The following is a 20,050-nucleotide window of genomic DNA, read 5'->3' as shown; positions in this document are numbered from 1 at the left end:
ATAGGAGATTGAGCATATTCCTAGAGAAGTTCAGGCCTGCCTTGTAGTTTCTCAATGAAATAACAAAATTTTGTATTTCTCAAACATATACAGAATTATTTGTTTAAACCAAATATTGCATAAAATGCCATCCAAGTTTATATATTTGTGATGAGCATATTACTTTTAGCCATTAAAAATTTAACTTGAAAAAATGTCATATTCATACTGAATGTTTAAATTATGTAAATTTCCATATATTTATTTTTTAAATTAGAAGAAGCACACATTCCATATGAAACAAATGTCAATTTCAACTGGAAGATATTAAAGAAAACATGTAAGATTCTAGATTAGAAAAATTAGCAGAAGGCTGTGGCTTCTTAGTGGTTCCATCACTAAGATGAGAAATGCAATAATCTGAAGGGGAAAATGAAATTTAGGTCATCCAGATAATTTAAAGAATTGAGCATATATGTATCATTTGATTTAACTATACCAATTACTGGCTACAAAGTTCATTTCTTAGAAAATATGTTAAACCAACCCTTATTTATATTATAATTTTCATATTTTCCTCTGGAATAATTATAATCTTTATTCTCATAGGAATAAAATTTTAACTGTGGCTAAAATAACAGAATAGGTATGCTAAATTGACTTTACTAAAACAGATAGCTCTAGATGAATTTTATTTAACCAGCATTGTAGAGAAAAGCCCTAGCTTCAGGAATCCCAAATCACATGGTCTTAGCTACCCATTCAATACTGCAGTTAAGGAGCTCAGTACTGGCCAAAAGTGAAAGTACAGATTTAATTAGGGGAAAGCTAGGAAGAGACACAGATAAAGGGGTGTAGTGAACCCAAGATCATTGTTATGGCATTAACATGAGGTTTAGCTCTATAGAGAAGAAGAGTTAAAGCAGGGAGGTTATAGGGGTGTACATTAAGCACCCTGAATTTAGTGTGGTCTCCTCTAGCATTGTCTCTGTTTTGCTTACACAAAAGTTGGTTGGAGAAAATCAAGCTTGCTAGGGGACAAGGCATTTTTCAGGCAATGATTACTTATGTACTAGGGTATGATCTTACTTTCATTGGAAGAGGGATCTGTCTTGTGAGGGAATAAGGTAACAGCATGTGTGGGACCATTATTAGGGACCTGTAGATGTCTGTATTCATTTATTTTCTGTTGTCATGATAAAAAACTAACAAAAAAATCCCCTGAAACAAAAGCAAAAACAAATCCCTGACAAAAAACATTGAGGTTGAAGGCTTCATTTGACTTACAGTTACGTTGGTGGAGAACATGGCAGGATGGCAAGAATCAGGGACATCATGAAGGCTGGATGAGAGTGTTAGTCATATGACTCCTACACTCAGAAACCAGAAAAAGAACAAGTCAGTCAGACAGTCACACCTCAGAGCCTTTCCGCAGGGGCATTCTTCCTCCAACATGAACCCACCTTCTAAACCTTCTATAACTTTCCAGCTGGGCACCAAGTGTTCAAATGAATGAGATCATGGAGACTATTTTTATACTCAAACCACATCAAGTACCTTTAAAAATCTTGGACTAGAACATTGTACAAATCTGACAGCTAAATAACGTCATTACTCTTGCATTTGTGTTCTCACACATGAAAGCGGGTAGGGCAGGTTTTCAGTTAACACAGATACTCCCTGAATCATAGGCACAGCCACAGGGAGAGACAATGATAGTGAGTGGCAAAGTAAAGGACAAGGATGCAAACTGATACCAGGAGCGTGAGGACTTTTTCATTCCTTTAGTTATCTGGTCAGTGAGGAGTCAATGCTTCTTAGCTGAAGCAACTTCCAAATGCTTGCTATATTCATAATCCATGATATTTTATTCAATGAAAGGAAGCCAACATTTGTAATGTACTCAATATAAAAAGCATCTTAATTGTTTATCCTTTGCTTTAATAGATTCATATATATGATATATGTATGTTTTCCAGAATAAATACTATTTTATTATAAATGTAAATGGATATTAGACTCAGTGTCCTCTCCTGATGCTTGAATATCAATATAGAGGAGACAAGAGTTGAGTGGAAGAATATGGCTCCAATTCTCAAAAGATACAATGTGCCATTGTCCAGCTACTAAAAGAATGATGCTATGGAAATAGGCATTTCCAAAGTACTTAATAGAAATACAAAAGATGGACAGCAGGGCAAAGGGAAGAAAAATCTGGGTATTATGTGTAATCTTCCCCATCCACACAATCTGTCTCCTTTTTTCCAGTAGGAATATTACAATTGACCTTAATCATATACAGGAAGTTCCTATGTGTTCACTAAACAAACAGTCTTACATAAGTTGAACATCATATCAATTTTCATGATTTATGGATTTTGATAAACAACAACAAAAAAGAATATGGAAGGATTACCTTTACTCATGTTTCTTGAGGTTATCAGAATTTGTGTGTTCTATAAAACTAAAGACCATTCATCAACTCATAATAATTTAGAGTTTATCTGTTTTAGATTTGTGAAGAATGCAGTTGGTATGTACTTCAGTGATATAATTACACTTATGGATCTGGGTTCAAATACCCCCCAAAAAGATTATTTTGGCAACGTTATCAAATATATTTCAGCAAGCATATTTCTGTCAGTTATGACTAAAAAATTTATAATAATTAATCCTTATTTAGTGATAAGAGGAAATTCTGTACTAAAGAAAAAATCACAGAAATAATTATAGTGGTAATTTAAATATGAATTTATAACCATAGACCTACAATGTAGAAATGAGTTCTTCACATCAAAAACAATTTATACATTTTGATTGACTTTGAACTTTCGAGCAGACTCAAATAGCCTTGTAGACTTAGTGAACTTACTCTAAAATCTGTGACTATAAAACCAACTGTAATTCAAAAACATTTCTGGTAAAGGAGATAAATATTCTCCTTCTAAATGCCTTCATTTCCTTCGTATTTAGTTTAATCTTATAGGAAATCATATGCTCACATATAATTGAAGATGTACAGTTCTTTAAATATAAACATTAGGTTGGCCTTGGCTCCTTGACAATAATTTTGGCACTTATTGGTTCTACAGACTCCTCGCTTGATGCAATCACTGATTGTGGCCGTATGTGTCATCTCATTGAATTTCTTGTCCCATAGAATTTTATTCCTGAAGATTCAAAGTAGTTGCTGGTAGGAACCATTTTGTTCAATGATTGCTAAGTCCTGTCTAACTCTTTGATTTATATGATCAAATTCAAAGAAAATAAAATGATCATCGGAGTCCTGTCATCAAATTCAAATATCTGTAAACTAAGTATTTTTAGAGAAGGTATACATAACTGGGCTAAAAATGAAGAAGTATAGAAGAGACACAAAAAAAGTGTAAAAAACTACTACAGAAAATAGTATAGTAGACCTTTTTTTCACAGGCAAGTCATAGTATATTCTACCCCAAGAAAGACACATTTCAACTTTACCAGATGTATTTGAATCTGTAGGATTTTTCTAAGAATAATATTTAAATATTCATGCTTGCCTAGAACGTGAAGACATGTACCACCGTATACTGTGTGGACCTATGTATCCATTATGTTTCTAGGTGAAGGTTTTGCCATATCAGTATGAACTAGTGTTACCAGTTTTCAATGCTAAACTGAGTCCCTTTTCCTCTTGCAATTGTGAAATGCACAAGATGACTAAGCGCCAACTGACTATTAAAAGATGTTTTCTTAGCTAATTATAGAATTTGAAAAAAGACTTCAACATACATTCGGTAATCCATTAGAAAGTAAGAGTTACAGATACATGGTAAAAGAAATTAATATGAATAAGATATTAAAGGGAACAAAATTTCTTGTCTTTGCTGGAACCATGCAAAGATCTATGGGAATTTGGGCACAATTCCTTGAATTCTCTTGTGGTTCACTCATCTTTTAATACCTGCAATTCTCAACTGTCTGTGAGCATTAGTCAGCCTATATACAGGATTATAATAAAACTGGAAGTTGTCATGATTCTACTATGGCAGCCATCTTTGGTCCAACAACAAGTTTTGACTAGGTAACCAAAACAGAACCTTCTGAATTATGGGCAGCCAATCTTCAAGACTAAATTAGATTAAAACTGTAGAAATTACAGTCATAGAAATAGAAGTATTAGATTTGGAATGGGTAGCTCTTGGGGATGTTCAATACCACAAGAGAAGTCTCGACATAGATAATAATTTTATAATATCCTCTCAACAAATATTATAACTTGAGTAAATAACTAAGCAACATTAGCTTCCTGTAGAGCTTCAATTGTCTAGTCTTTCAAAAGCAAAATCATGATTCTTATACATACAACTGACAAACATCAAAGCTTTATCAAATAATCAATTGTCCATTAAGATAGAAGGTCAAAGGAGATAAAACGTAAAAACAAGTAAAAAAAACAGGAAAATTTTCTGAATACTATTGATGCTACATGCCTATTAACATGAAGATTTCCTGGAGTTATCCAAGTGGTAGCAAGCTAGCCACATAATCATATAAAATCATATACTTTTATCCAGCTAGATATAAGATAAAAAGATACAGCAAAAATAGGTAAAAGCTTAATTTGAGGGAAATTTTATACTAAAAATAACTTTGTGAACAGATGATAGTGATATTTATGTAAAAAGTTGAGATTGATTCTAAATTGATAGAATAAATTAAAGTAAGGATCCCATTCTCACAAGCATAAAGAAGCCCATTCTTCTAACTAATGAGTAGTGGATCTGAAAGGGATCTATCTGCAAGATTCCCAAGATCAGTGAATTCTTGGTTAATATTTCTATTTCAGACTGAGAGCTAAACAGAAAAACAAAAACAAAAACAAAAACAGAAAACAAAACACTTGATCAGTAATAGACTCCTGACCCATCAAAGTAGTGAGATAATAATTTTTGTCTTGCATTAACTTGCTAAATTACTACAAAACACATCTTGTCTATGCTCCCACTTTTATATACAGATTTTATTTGTATGGATTGAATTTTTTTTTCATATGTGTGGGTGATCCATCATTGAATTATGATGCAAAATGAGTCTTGTCTGCTTTGCTCATTTAAATATCTAAATGCTCTAAGGGCATAGAGAAGGGCCAGCATTTCTGAATGGCTGCCTGATGTGTGGTGCTTTTAGCTTATTTGAATGCAGAGATACTGGGTTAGAAAAGCTTTAGTTATTCATTTTAGAAAAAAAATGCTTTTGCGAATTAAGTGTTAGAGCTATTTACAGGAAGCATTAAAGTAGTTCATGTTCACAAATGGCACACTCCTGTTACTTGATACTGAATATCTTCCAGCTTTCTACTGCCATAAACAGTTTGGGTAATTGAGTTCTGAAGACGCTGTCAAATAGGAGAAAAATTAGAGAGTATTCAAAGGTTAAGAATAGGGATGTGGAACGAGTTTAAAAATACCACATATAGTACTTGTCAATTATGATAACAAATTCAGTTAATAATATACTGCAAGCATCTGAAGTTTATTAAATAACAAATGTAGCAATCAATTGGGAAGACTATTTTACTTCCATTCCAGGATAGATTGTTGTGTCATTAAGCATTAAGGTACAACATACTCCTCAGGATTAAGTAACTGATTCAGTAGCCTAAGTGCACATTCAGAAGCATTATGAATTCTGGCCTGCATCATAACCCATGTGGGTTTGAGAAGAGTTAGAAAAGCATTGCTTTGTGGAGCAATCTTGGGAATCCAGACTTTCCGTTTACATACCAGAATCTTTGGCAACTGTCATAAAACCGGAAGACAAGCATGTGTGGCACTTACATGCCAGAGGCTTCACCTCTACAGAAGTGTAGTTGTAAATATAGTTTACTTCGATGTTTAACCAGAAAGAGGGCATCAAAATCCTTTATCAGAGATATTTTGACAGTCACAGAATTCTAAACAGTATACCAATGCCAAGTTGCTTGTTTACAATGTGTAACACAGAACACTGAAATATATAAAAATATTAAAGAGACCTGTAGAGTAACAATGAGTCCCAATATTACAGATTATAAATTCAATATTATAAAATTTGTTTTTCTGCATTATAATTTCATAACTATCTGGCCAAATTCCTGAATACAAAACCTGAGGGAATTCAGTGCACAATGTTTGGATCATCCAGAGTGATTTAGGATTTTCCAAAACCACGAATTAAATAGATACAGGGCTATTCTCTTATTTCCATGTGATCTTTCTGGAAAACATGCTGTTTGAATTGTAAGATCCTTCTTGCTCAGATAACTGGATTTTATTTTCTAAGCCATAATTTTAATTTATGAATAAGTAAATAATTTTAATTTATGAATAAATAATTTTAATTTATGCATAAGTTGAAATGTAGAGATTTTAAATAAACAAAGAAAAAAAGCAATGATTTTGAAACAGGGTGGAGTAAATACAGGGGGGACCTTGCAGGGAGCAAAGGGAAGAGGTAAATAACATCATTATACTCTAGTCAAAAAATAAATGTCCTTAAATAAATATTTGAGTATTATATAGATTAATACAATGTGATCATTTTGGCTCTGTTGGAAACAATTATTATATGGGTTGAAGGAAAACCTATGTACTTACCATGTCTAGAAATTCTATTTTTAATCTTTCTCTAGTACGTCTACATTTGTATACATTGGCATGTTCTTGACAAGACCAGACCATTCCTTCTTTGAAGAAAGCCAGTATGTTCATTACAGTACATAATCTTTCTTATGTCTGAATCATGCAAAGGACTAGTCTGTAAACTAAAAGTCCTAGCTGAACTCATCCCTCATATCTGCTCTTCGGCTGTCACAATTACAATAAACTCTTTCACACTCACAAGAATAGACAAAGTAAGTTGGCAAACATCACTCCAGAAACTCTTTCATCAGAGCTCTGTCTATGCTGAGAGTTCTTTGAACATTTCTCTGAGTATGGTGGGAATGGGTTTAGACAGCTCCTTAATTTTGGTAGGAAAATTTTACCCTACATGTCCAATAGTGCTTCCAAAAGTGACCTATATTTCTAATTCTCTCTTCTCATTGGATTTTTTGGGTGGTTTTGTTTTTATTTTCAGTTATAAAGAAATGTTACCATTTTTTTCCTCTGCAGTGTATTAGGTGAGGCTTTAATCCATCTGCTATGTCTTTTGTGTTTGTTTGTAAGGCGAATCTAGAAGACAAGCCATTCCACCATTGCCCCTGGTTGTCACAACAGCTAAGGTATAACTACAAGACAAGACATTTCAACATTCCACCCAGTTGCCATGACATAGCCTCTACAAATGACATCTATTAAAACTATGCAGTGTAAAACTCTGAGAAACATAACTTCCCAAGAGTTTCTAAAATCAGGATACCATTATAATACCCAAAAGGTCTTTTAATATCTTAGCAGTGACTGCAGAAACACTCATTATAGATTTTTCACTATGAAGGACAAAAAGAAAAGGATTCTACATTGTGAAGCCCTTGATTTTTTTTCTCCCCAGTCTCACAATGGACAGCTTCTCTTGAGATGCTGTCATCGCCTGTGGATTGCAATTTGCCACATTGAGAAGTGCACTGGGGCTCTGAGACGCCTGTGCTTTCCCATGCTGTTTTGTGAATGGGCTCTCAACTGTCAGCCTAGTATGTGTCAGATGAGGTCGGGGCATACAGCACTGAAAAATATGTTGTAACCTACATTCTAAAGGAATCTGCAATGTGTTTAGACAAAGCCTGTGGGAGAATGTGACCAGCCTTTAAACAATAGCAAAGATGGGTTAGGGAGATTTTTCTAGGTTATGATGTTAGCTCTCTAGAAACTAATGGATATACTTATTCTGGGGGAGCCCTCTGCTGAGTCACCTTATCGTGTTCCCAGTGACTTTTTAATAAGAATTGTTAATCATGAAAATCTTGGACTGCATGTGTCTAATGATCTAGCTCACTAGACCCTTAGCTCACCATTCTTAGCACCTGTTCCTACATAAAAAATTTTATGATCATAGATCGTATTTCTCAGAACTCTTCACTTATGGATGCCCAAATTAACATTTAGATATACTGAATCTTCTCATACCAGACAAACAAAAACAGCAACAAGCCAGTCTAACCCCCTCAGCAAAATATCTCCATGTCATGTAGAATGTCCCATGTACATATTTTGGAATGATTATTAATTGTAAAATTATGACTGCAGCAGGACAAAAATACGGTTGTCATTGTCTGAATAAATCAGCTGTCCTAGGTTGACAATTGGCTGCTGAGGGGGAGGAGTCAATTTTCTTTGGAGGGCTGGCCCCTAATGGCCTGGGCTGTAATTGTTGGACTATTGACATTTTGGGAGCATTTACTGGACTCAGTGAGAACTGGGATATAAAGTAAAAAAGAGAACTTGAACAGGTGAGCATGATCTACAAGAGGGGACGTTAGAGGAAGAAAGTCAATGTGAGTATGTGAACGCAATTAAGGTAAATACTACACATGTATGAATTTATAAAAATAATCTAAAGCAGAAAGCACCTATTGGCATTGCAGATTGTGTCAATGTGCATCAGTAGGCGGGAGCGAGGACAGAGGTTAGCTTCAATGTTCTGACCTGTGAACATCTGAATGATTAGTGCACTATTACTCTCTGTGGGGAAAAAGTGAGCCTGAAACTACCACCAGTCCATGCTGCCCAGGCCTTTGTGTTTGGAGGTGGGCATACTCAGGATGACCTCTAACCAATGCCGTAAGGCACAGCCAGGGAATAGCCCTACTGAGATCACTTTTTATTTATTTATTTATTTTTAATTTTTTATTGGCTATTTTATGTGTTTACATTTCAAATGTTATCCCATTCCCACTTGCCCCTCAAACTATGAAGATGCTCCCTCCATTTCCACCCACCACTCCCACCTCAACATCCTGGCATCCCCTATACTGGGGAAACGAGCCTTCACAAGACCAAGGGCTTCTCCTATTGATGCCAGACAATGCCGTCCTCTGCTACGGATGTGGCTGAGGTCAAGGGTTCCTCCATGTGTACTCATTGCTTGGTGGTTTAGTCCCTGGGAGTTCTGGGGGATCTGGTTGGTTGATATTGTTGTTCTTCCTATGGTCAACATATAACAAGGTCACATGCTCCATTATGTTTATAGAGCCTTATTTATAATAGCCAGAAGCTGGAAAGAACCCAAACATCCTTCAATGGAGGAATGGATACAGAAAATGTGGTGCATTTACACAACGGAGTACTACTCAGCTATTAAAAACAATGACTCCCACATGTGGCCCATACATATACAGCCACCAAACTAGATAAGATGGATGAAGCAAAGAAGTGCAGGCTGACAGGAACCAGATGTAGATCTTTCCTGAGAGACACAGCCAGAATCCAGCAAATACATAGGCGAATGGAGCAGCAAACCACTGAACTGAAAATGGGACTCCCTTTGAAGATATCAGAGAAAGGACTGGAAGAGCTTGAAGGGGCTCAAGACCCCATATGAACAACAATGCCAACCAACCAGAGCTTCCAGGGACTAAGCCACTACCCAAAGACTAAACATGGACTGACCCTGGGCTCCAACTGCATAATTAGCAATGAATAGCCTAGTAAGAGCTCCAGTGGAGGGGAAGCCCTTGGTCCTGCCAAGGCTGGACCCCCACTGAACGTGATTGTTGTGGGGAGGGCAGTAATGGGGGGTGAATGGGGTGGGGATCACCCATATAGAAGGGGACGTGGAGGGGTTAGTGTGATGTTGGCCTGCAAACCGGGAATGGGAATTGAAATATAAGTAAGAAATTCCCAATTTAATAAAGATGGAAGAGAAAAAAACAAAACAATGACTACGTGAAATTCTTAGGCAAATGGATGAAATTAGAAAATATCATCCTGAGTGAGGTAACCCAGTCATAAAAAAACACACATGGTATGCACTCCTTGATAAGTGGATATTAGTCCAAATGCTCAGAATACCCAAGAAACAATCCACAGACCACATGAAGCTTAAGAAGGAAGACCAGAGTGTGGATGCTTCAGTTCTTAGAAGGTGAAACTGAATACAGAATTGAGTGAAAAAGGATTAATAATCATTTACTCCTAAGAAGGAAGCACAATTGTGAAGAATAGAAGGAAGAGGAAGCCAACTGTAGGGAAAGCAAAAGAATGAGAACAGGGAAAAATAGAGATTTTTTTTTATGGTAGTATCCAATTCTTCCTTTCATCCTTCCTTCCTCTCTTCCTTCCTTCCTCCCTTCCTCCCTTCCTTTCTTCCTTCCCTCCTTCCTTCCTTCCTTTCTTCCTTCCTTCCTTCATTCCTTCCTTCCTTCTTTGTTACGCTCCCTGCCTTGCTCTCCCTCTCTCCCTCTCTTCTTTCCTTCTTTCATTTCTTTCTTCATTCCTTCCTTCTGTTCTTTCATAATATTTCACCACGTAGGGCAGGCTATCCCTAATGATCAAAATCCTCCTGCCTTAGCCTCCAGAGTGCTACTACTATAAACAGGTACTAATAAATGTTACCTGTCAGTTTTCCTTCTTAAAGGCCATAACAGATGAGAATTATATAGAGGAGCAGGTGAAGCCCCATTAGCAACATGTGAGAAGACCTGAAAGGCCTGTGAACTGAGAGAGGCACTTCTTAGCACAACACACAACTTTCCAGAAAGAAACAATGTGTTGTAGCAGAAATATTTGCCACATTTTAATTACCCAAGTTTGCTGCTGTAGTCTTTGGATGAAAGGTTTATGTTAGAGAGCAACAAACAAAATTGAACATTTTAACATTCAAGAGAATGATTTAATATTGATGAGATTCAACTACTTAGTAGGTCAAGCCCAAAATTTGTTATTTCTCTTTTATAATGAGGCAGTGAACACAGGAGAGATGGTGGCCTAGTTAGGGCAAATTGGAATAAATGAACAATTATGGTTAAATTAGCACATGGTTGGGATTTTTATTAGGTGATAGAATTAGAAAATAGTGCTCAGAGAGGAAAGGATGAGCCACCTTATACCTTTGCACTCAGTTAGAGGGATGTATAATTAGAAAGTCTGCCTAAATACTGATCAGCCTTAAGCCAAGAACATAAAACCAAATCTTAACTCAGCATGCAATTAGAGTTTGTGAATCACAGAACAATTATATATAAAAAATAATTACTAATTGGAGTTTTTACTGATTGTTATACTGAGAGACATTCAACAGTGTTTTATAAATATTAGCTTATACATATACACATGAAAATACTGATATTACCATAAATTCAAATAACACAAACTAAAAATAATTTTTAAAAAAGTGAGTCCGATCCTGAATTTCCTTTATAGCTAAAATCTGGAAGTAAAAGAATTTATTGTCAAAATGAATGTTCTTAATAACTATTAAAAGCCAAAATGTGCACAACCAGCATGATTAAAAGCACACACCTATTCAGACTTACGTAAAATATTTCTTAACAAGTCAAAGGAGATAAAGAGTAGATTAATTGGTTCAAAGAAAAGATAGGATAAATTTCTCCTTTACCTATGGGGAAGACTTTAGGGACTAGAAAGGCAAGTGAAGCAAGTGACTTCAAGGATAGATGTGGAAAACAACAGTGGGTTTCATGTGTAGTAAGGAAGAATTAAATGTGTGACGCAAAGCTGTGAGATAAACAAGAGAAGCATCAAGGAGACAGTGGGAAGAAGACCGCTCTGGCAGTGCGAGCAAGAGCTAGTGTGTTTATTTTTGAGCACTCGGTTTTGTTCGAAGTCTAAATATGAGAAAAAAGGGAGAACCAAAGGAAGACATTAATATAAACAATGGAAGGTTAACCCAAAGGAAAATGAGCAGGAAGGTAACCACAGATGGAAACCCTGTTTCCGATAGAGAATAGGATGCATATGTTAGAAAGTAGGTACCAGGAATCCACAGTCAGAGCTGGTGGCAAAAGAGAAAAATATATACAAGGACACAGTATCATAGGTCAAGAAGTTCTTGAAGGTTTATCTTGTAACTCAAGCAGCACAGCCACAAAGATGTCAAAGAAAGGCACTTCATGGCTCTCTGAGGAAAGAAGAAAATCGAAAGTGAAAAGTCAGGAAAATAACAAAATCAAGGAAGAGCAGTCTACTTACAGAACAGTCCCAGTGTTTAGTAAATAGAAACACACATACAAACATGGAACATGGCATTCTTATTATTTATTCTTCTCTCATACAATATATCCCAAGCTAAATATCTTGAATCAGATTTAATCTTTTGAATGGATGATTTTAACCTTATTAATAATTCTGTTCTTATATTTTCAAAACCATCCTATATTTATTAATAAGTTGTCTATACTATGCTTCACAACAGAGTTGAGACCTCATGGTGTAATATGTCATTCCCCAGGCCATAGAATTCACACAAGTTACTCTGTATATCCCTGAGTGCTACCTGTTACGTTTTGGTAATGATTTGTGGCATGAATGTCCTTTGAGCATCACTTTGTAGTGATGGGAGGTCCAAGGCCTATGCTCAATTTGCAGAAAAGAGATTTACCAGCAGCAGTTCAACCTAAGAGCAAGTTGTTGCCTGATTAATTTGACAACAGATCAATCTTATGAAAATATGTACCAACGAATGAGAAATTAGCTTGATGTCTAATCCTGCTTCCCCATAGTTTTTCAATTTTCAAATATTATCTAAAATATGTCAATTATTTGGAGAGCAGAAACTTTGAATTTTATGTAAATAATATGTGCTTGTATTTAAAACATCAAACCCTTACAAAGTATTTTATAAAGGTCTATTTTATGGACAAAACGGCAACCAACAGATTGGGAAAAGATCTTTACCAATCCTACAACAGATAGAGGGCTTATATCCAAAATATACAAAGAACTGAAGAAGTTAGACAGCAGGGAGACAAATAACCCTATTAAAAAATGGGGTTCAGAGCTAAACAGAGAATTCACAGCTGAGGAATGCCGAATGGCTGAGAAACACCTAAAGAAATGTTCAACATCGTTAGTCATAAGGAAATGCAAATCAAAAACAACCCTGAGATTTCACCTCACACCAGTGAGAATGGCTAAGATCAAAAACTCAGGTGACAGCAAATGCTGGCGAGGATGTGGAGAAAGAGAACACTCCTCCATTGTTGGTGGGGTTGCAGACTGCTACAACCATTCTGGAAATCAGTCTGGAGGTTCCTCAGAAAATTGGACATTGAACTGCCTGAGGATCCAGCTATACCTCTCTTGGGCATATACCCAAAAGATGCCCCAACATATAAAAAAGACACGTGCTCCACTATGTTCATCGCAGCCTTATTCATATAGCCAGAAGCTGGAAAGAACCCAGATGCCCTTCAACAGAGGAATGGATACAGAAAATGTGGTACATCTACACAATGGAATATTACTCAGCCATCAAAAACAATGACTTGTGGAAATTGTGAGGCAAATGGTTGGAACTGAAACTATCATCCTGAGTGAGCTAACCTAATCACAGAAAGACATACATGGTATGTACTCATTGATAAGTGGCTATTAGCCCAAATGCTTGAATTACCCTAGATGCCTAGAACAAATGAAACTCAAGACGGATGATCAAAAAATGTGAATGCAGATCGCTCCCTGAGAGACACAGCCAGAATACAGCAAATACAGAGGCGTATGCCAGCAGGAAACCACTGAACTGAGAACAGGACCCCTGTTGAAGGAATCAGAGAAAGAACTGGAAGAGCTTGAAGGAGCTCAAGACCCCTATATGTACAGCAATGCCAACCAACCAGAGCTTCCAGGGACTAAGCCACTACCCAAAGACTATACATGGACTGACCCTGGACTCTGACCTAGAGGGTGGAATTGCAATGAATATCCTAGTAAGAGCACCAGTGGAAGGGGGAAGCCCTGGGTCCTGCTAAGACTGAACCCCTAGTGAACTAGACTGTTGGGGAGAGGGCAGCAATGGGGAGGTTGGGAGGAACACCCATAAGGAAGGGGGGGGGAGGGGATGTTGTCTTCGGAAACCGAAAGGAATAACATCGAAATGTATATAAGAAATACTCAAGTAATAATAATAATTAAAAAAAAGCAAAAAAAAATTAAAAAAAAATGAGTACATTTATGAGTAAATATTAATCTATTTTTGTAAATTGGGTATTTATATTCTGCATGTAGCTATCTATACTCTAAATGAATTTATTTACATCTTATAAATGAAATTAAAGTAATTCGACTCTGAGTCATGATAAGAGATTTTAGTGTCTTTCTGCCTTTATGTATGTGCGTTAAACCAATAATTAAAGGAACGAGCTTAGCAATGTGAGAGTCAGTGAGTAGAGGGGCATGGGAACGGTTGGATTGGGGAGGGTTGGGAGGCTTTGAAATGATGAAAGGAAAAGGCAAATGGTATAATAATTTTTAAAATGTAATGATAAAAATAATGGTTCATAGTCCATGATATTAAAAATAGATAAAAAAATATTATGTGCTATAACCATTTATGACCAAAAAATATTTTTGTCTTTATAGTTATGAATGTGCTATGGCAGAAACTTTGATGAACACATTTGTGTCTAGTCACAGTGTCAGAATGCACTGCCTTTTAAAGTCTAGGGGCCAGGTGTATTATATAAGAATTGGTTATAACATCTTTCCTTATAGCCACTGCCTCAAACGATCAAAATCTCTAACTTTAATTCAGTTATACTCTCCATGGAGTCCTAATTCAAACCCAATAGACATATTAGTTATGTATAATTTTGAAACTCACTTGCTATGCTATTAATATACCTTTTTAAACATGCGTATTTTCTGAAAGATTCGGTCTCTTTATTTGCCTCCTCAGTGTTATGCCCAGATCTTGAGCTCCTCAAAGACTACTAGAGACAAACGAGAGTCCAACTTGTATACAAAAGGAAAGAGTCTTTATTCAAACTCCAGCTTGGACCTCCAAACCTCTCCAATTCAGTTGATGTGCATGGAAGACCCCAGGCTGGTAAAGCCATGGGTTTTTATCATGGTGACAAGGAGGTTGAGAAGCTTTGCAACATAGCATGTGTGATTGGTTGACATTTAAAGATCATAACCTGTCCTTCTTGATACTGGTTGGTTGTTGCTAGGGTAGAGTGTCTATTGCTAGAGGGATCACAGTAGAGTGGTTCCTGGAACAAGGTTTAGGGTTTTTTTCCAGTAACTGAGCTCAAACTGTGGGCTTATCTTAAACATAAGATGGAATCCAGGTGCGAAATGGTGTCTATTAGGCTAAAGCTAGCTAGAATACTAAGGCTGGGATCTTCACAATATACAATGTAAAACAAAAGTCTTTACATACAATGAACAACTATGGGGTTCATGAGGTCATATTTTGATCACTTTTTAGCTTAAACGGAAAATAATTAGAAAACAAATTTAAGTTCTGCCATTTTAAAAATGAGAATTTACATACCTCATTGGAGGTATGTAAAACTGTATTCATATTGACAAGACATCTATCTATACATGAAAGTACGCATGCGTGGACTTGCAACTGTATGTAAAAGTCTCTAGTCATACTTAAACTATGTTATAAATGATTGAACCGAGAAAACTGTTCAGAACTATGGAGGAAAGAAAACAATGGCATCATTTTACTTTTTAATATTTGAATTTTTAGTATTGACCTGAATATGTATTACCTTTTTTTTAAAGAATTTGTATAACAGTAATAAAATCAGTATCCTCAAAGGATTCAAACCTATTGTTCCTGCCTAAATAAGTACAGCAAATGATATAATAAAAATTAATAACTTCCTCAATGATTTCTATTACAAAACAACACAGAAGAGGCAACTTAGGTTATAAATACAAAACAGTCTAATAAGCACAACATTAACCAGGGCCTAGTTTCCTTGTTTTTAAAATGGAGCCAGTAAAATAGGTTACTATAAATTTTTAATTCTGTGTAATGCATTCCACAAATGCAATTGTGAAAAAGACTCCTACCATAAATAAAATGAGAGCAATTCCAAGTACCAGAGTGCTGAAACCACCCTCAGCATCTCCTGGCCAATCTGAGTTTGTTTCCATGACTAACCCTTGTGTCTGAAGTATCTGAAAGGATGTTTTATTTCTTTTGAAACAGCTATGTGCTCAAATGTTGTTTTTTCCAACCTTGCAAAAAGACTCTTTTATTTGTTTGCTGTTCAGGTAATGCTTTCTCTTTAGCCCTGTGAGGCGTAGCATCCCAATATTTCCACGTCTCTTGCAATTTTAACTACTACTGAGTATGAGGTCTAATTGCATATAGATCAAGACTAGGAATTGTCTTTGAAAGAGAAGATGGGTGGTTAATATTCCAGTGTCATCCTCACCTCACCAGGTGCTATTTGTCTTCTCAGAGCTCTCTTCGCAGGAGGAAGGATTCAGGAGACGGAGTCAATCACTTCTGCCAAATCCCAATTAATGCCACAGCAGTAATGAGAGGAAAAACTCTCCTGGCAGCAAGTGGTGCCCAACTCCAAGCTAGGGACCTGGAACCTTTCCCCGATCTCCTTTCATTCACATAGAGCGTGATTGAGAAAGTCACGTTAGTAGTCAGTCATTGTCGTAGTTTTAGAGGCAAATTGATTTCACAGATAATAAATAGTGCAAAGGAAAAGGTATGATTGTTGATTTCTCATGCATTTCCCGTGTGTGATTCAATATTCCCAGTGTAAGCAGGATTAAAATGCATATTATTTTCTGTTTGTATAAAACATATTTTGATAACTTGGCAATATCAGGGTTGGTGTGTATGTGTGTGTGGTGGTGGTGGTGGGGAACAGCTCCTTGGATTTTTCGTGTGAGAGTGTAGGTGTAGTCATAGGGAAAGACGCACGCCTGACTATAGCTTTTATTCCTTGCACTTCTTTTCCTTATCTGTTAAAACTGAGGAATATATTGACAAACTCCATGTTATGCCAGTCCCACATTTTCTGGAATCATCTCCATATAATAATGATGCGATGAGTCTTTAAAAATGTTGCTATGCAGTACTTCATGATCGTAACACATGGTCAATAGTGAAGATCTCTACATGTCAGGGTGCTGAGAAGGACTTGAGTCCTGCATTCTTTTCAGGGGCTAAATTATGTTTGTGAAACGCCGTCTGCTAAGTCCATATATTAGAATGCTCACGGGGTGTCAGAACTGACAATATGCAGGAGTCTCTGGTCCAGAGGACAAACCCAGTTCATATAACAGCTCATGTTTTAACGATTGTTTCCAGACACAGGGCTTTGGGGTTCATGTAAAGATAAGAGGCTTTTTCCACAGTTAGGTGATTATGCTTACTTCCCATTACGTAACGGAATTGGCTGCAGCCTTCTATGGAGGCTGGGACTTTCAATGGCTATGATCAGCAGCAGCTCTTCCAGCTGGCTTGGACTTCTTCAGTTCAAATCTAATCCTGCAATGGGAAGCCCCCCTCCCAGCTATGAAACTCTCTGGGCAGAAGTGTATGTACAAATATTAGAATATATATTTATATATATTCTTGCTGGGTTATCCTCCTAGGTCTCTAACATTATATTTTCAGCCTTTTCATGGATTATTGTTAGTTTTACCATGGCAAATCAACTAAAAATACAGGGGAGGGCTTGTAACAGTTCTTCTCTGTGAGTTTTTGAACACTGGACATCCCCAGGCATCCATCTTGATTCCACCTCTTGTGTTCTTCTGTTCCCAAGAAGTTTGAATCAGTTTTAGGTTGGAGTTGTGTTGTGGCATTATCTCAATATGTGCTGTCTTATAGAGAGAATTTTCCATTATTTAAGTATAAAAACTTGTTTGTTACAATTTTATTAACAAGAAGAATATTGAGATAACTGAAGAAATTTTCTCTATTACACAAAAGAATATTTGAAGATGTGCTACAAGTAAGTAGACGGAGCCTGAAAAACTGTCATGTATGCATTTGATGCATTATTAAATTACAATGTGTTTTTTTTACGTATTTTCAAATGATTAGCCATATTTTAGGATATATTACATACTCATGTTTTAGATTTGAAATAAATTTAGTGTTTTGTCTTAGTAAATGTTCTTCAAGAGAAATGTAGGAGAAATAGTTGAGGTAATATAAACAAATAATTTAAATGCATATCCTGTAAATTTTATGCCTGTGGACTTCTTCTACCCAATTCAGTTCATCTTAATTCTTCATTTGGATGTGACTAGAAATGATAAAAAATTTAAGGATACAAGTACACAAAATTAATACTTTAAACATAATATACTGCATTTGATATTTCAAGATTAATTCAGTGAACTAGTCGCTTTACACAACATCTATTAATACTTGCATGTTTATAAATGCTCAAACATATAAATACATACATATGTACATATAATAGGTACAATTATGCATGTATAATAGATAGGAAGAACATTTAAAATGTTTGGCTTATGAAATTATTGTTACTGCTCCATCAGGGAGTACAGCTGAGTTGGTAATTAGGCTGCACGTCTACTGACAGACCTGCAACTATGTAGCACTCATCCACAGAACACCCGGGGACTCAGATTCAAACAGAAAGACACTTTAAATAAGCTTATTTTGTACAAATTCAATTTCTCCTCTTGGAGAGTGCAAATTATAAAATGTGTTCTGAGAGAAGTCAAGTAATTCCTATGCCTATCTAACAGTATGCACAAGGATATTGGAAAGGTGGCTTTTATTGGATGAACTTAACTTCAAATTATGAATCAAAGTTCTATAAAAATTGATACACAATATTTCAGAGAATGGCAGGCAACTATAAACAAATGTACATTCCAATAACAATAACAACAACAACGACGACAATGATGACGATGATGATGCCTGCTATCTGTTAGTTGTTTTAAGACAATGGAGTGTCCCTAGATTTCGGCATGCTTTTTCATGGATTATTTGATATAGTAGTTTACATATCTAAGTAAGTAAATGGATGACAAAAAGAATAACTTCCATTCTTTCCTGAGCATGTATTTTTTTGTCACCTACAGTGTCTGAAACTTTATTAAAATTAATTTGAATTATTTGGTTCCCTCATAAAAACATCTAGCTTTTTTTTTAACCCAAAAAGAGAACAGGAATCAATCCTCTCATTCACTCTTAGAAAAAGTTAAGTTCTATTTTGAAAATGACCAAAAATGATAAATAGCTCTTGGCTGCTAAGATCATGTAAAACTGCAGTACCTTCCAATCTCACTGAGCTCTATAGTGTTCCCAACAATGATTGTCTCAGGACTGTTTCGATGTAGATTAATGTACTGACAGCTTTGCCGTGGGACTCAGCTTCTTTTTACAGATGCTATTCTTTCTTGCATTGCATTTTTGTAGATGTAGAAAATAACTCCCATATGAATGAAATAATTACATAAGAAAGAAGAATTTTATACTTATTCAAATATAAAAGCAAACCCTGCAATTGTATTACATTTTAATATAACAGCCTTGATATAAATGTTTCTTTAATTACTGATGCAACCTTTGTATCCCAAGTACATCCTGAATAAATTCTTTGTTATATCCTCTGCTGATATCTGTTAGTTGCTGTAGGACAATAGAGTGTCCGTAGATCCTAGATTTCGGCATGCTTTCTCATGGGTTATTTGATGTAGTAGTTTACATATCCAAGTAAGTAAGTGGATGACAAAAAGAATAAATATTCTGTTCTTTCCTGAGCATGTATGTTTTTGCCACCTATAGTGACAGGGTTATTATTTTGAGTCAGGGTTTAACATATGGCAAGCAAGTTCTCTATCAGTAACCTGAGTCCCAATCTTTTTGTTTATTTGTTTCTACATAATTACAACTTTTATTTTTTAATTGAAATATAGTTACATATTTTCCCTTTACTTTGTACTCTTTTCCATGTACCTCACTTCCATTCTCTCTAAAATTTAAGGCTTTTGTTTCTTTAATTATCAATGCATATGATACATATACATATGTGTATATGTATGATTACACATATATGCATATGTGTATTTACATAAACACATTTATATAAACTGTCTCCGTCTCTCTGTCCATATACATATATATGTATATAAATACTGAAATATACATCTAAGCTGCTCAGTTTATATAATGTTGCTGA

General features: G+C 35.8%; 1 pseudogene; it reads left to right on the top strand.

The window, feature by feature from the left end:
• Positions 1–8,499: 8,499 nt before the first annotated feature.
• On the top strand, positions 8,500–8,616 carry LOC116899903 (annotated as a pseudogene).
• The last annotated feature ends 11,434 nt before the right edge of the window (positions 8,617–20,050 follow it).

Source organism: Rattus rattus, chromosome 4 (assembly GCF_011064425.1).
Source record: "Rattus rattus isolate New Zealand chromosome 4, Rrattus_CSIRO_v1, whole genome shotgun sequence".
Classification (NCBI taxonomy): domain Eukaryota; kingdom Metazoa; phylum Chordata; class Mammalia; order Rodentia; family Muridae; genus Rattus; species Rattus rattus.
The sequence above is the reverse complement of the archived record's forward strand: the minus strand, read 5'-3'. Positions and strand labels throughout refer to the sequence as shown.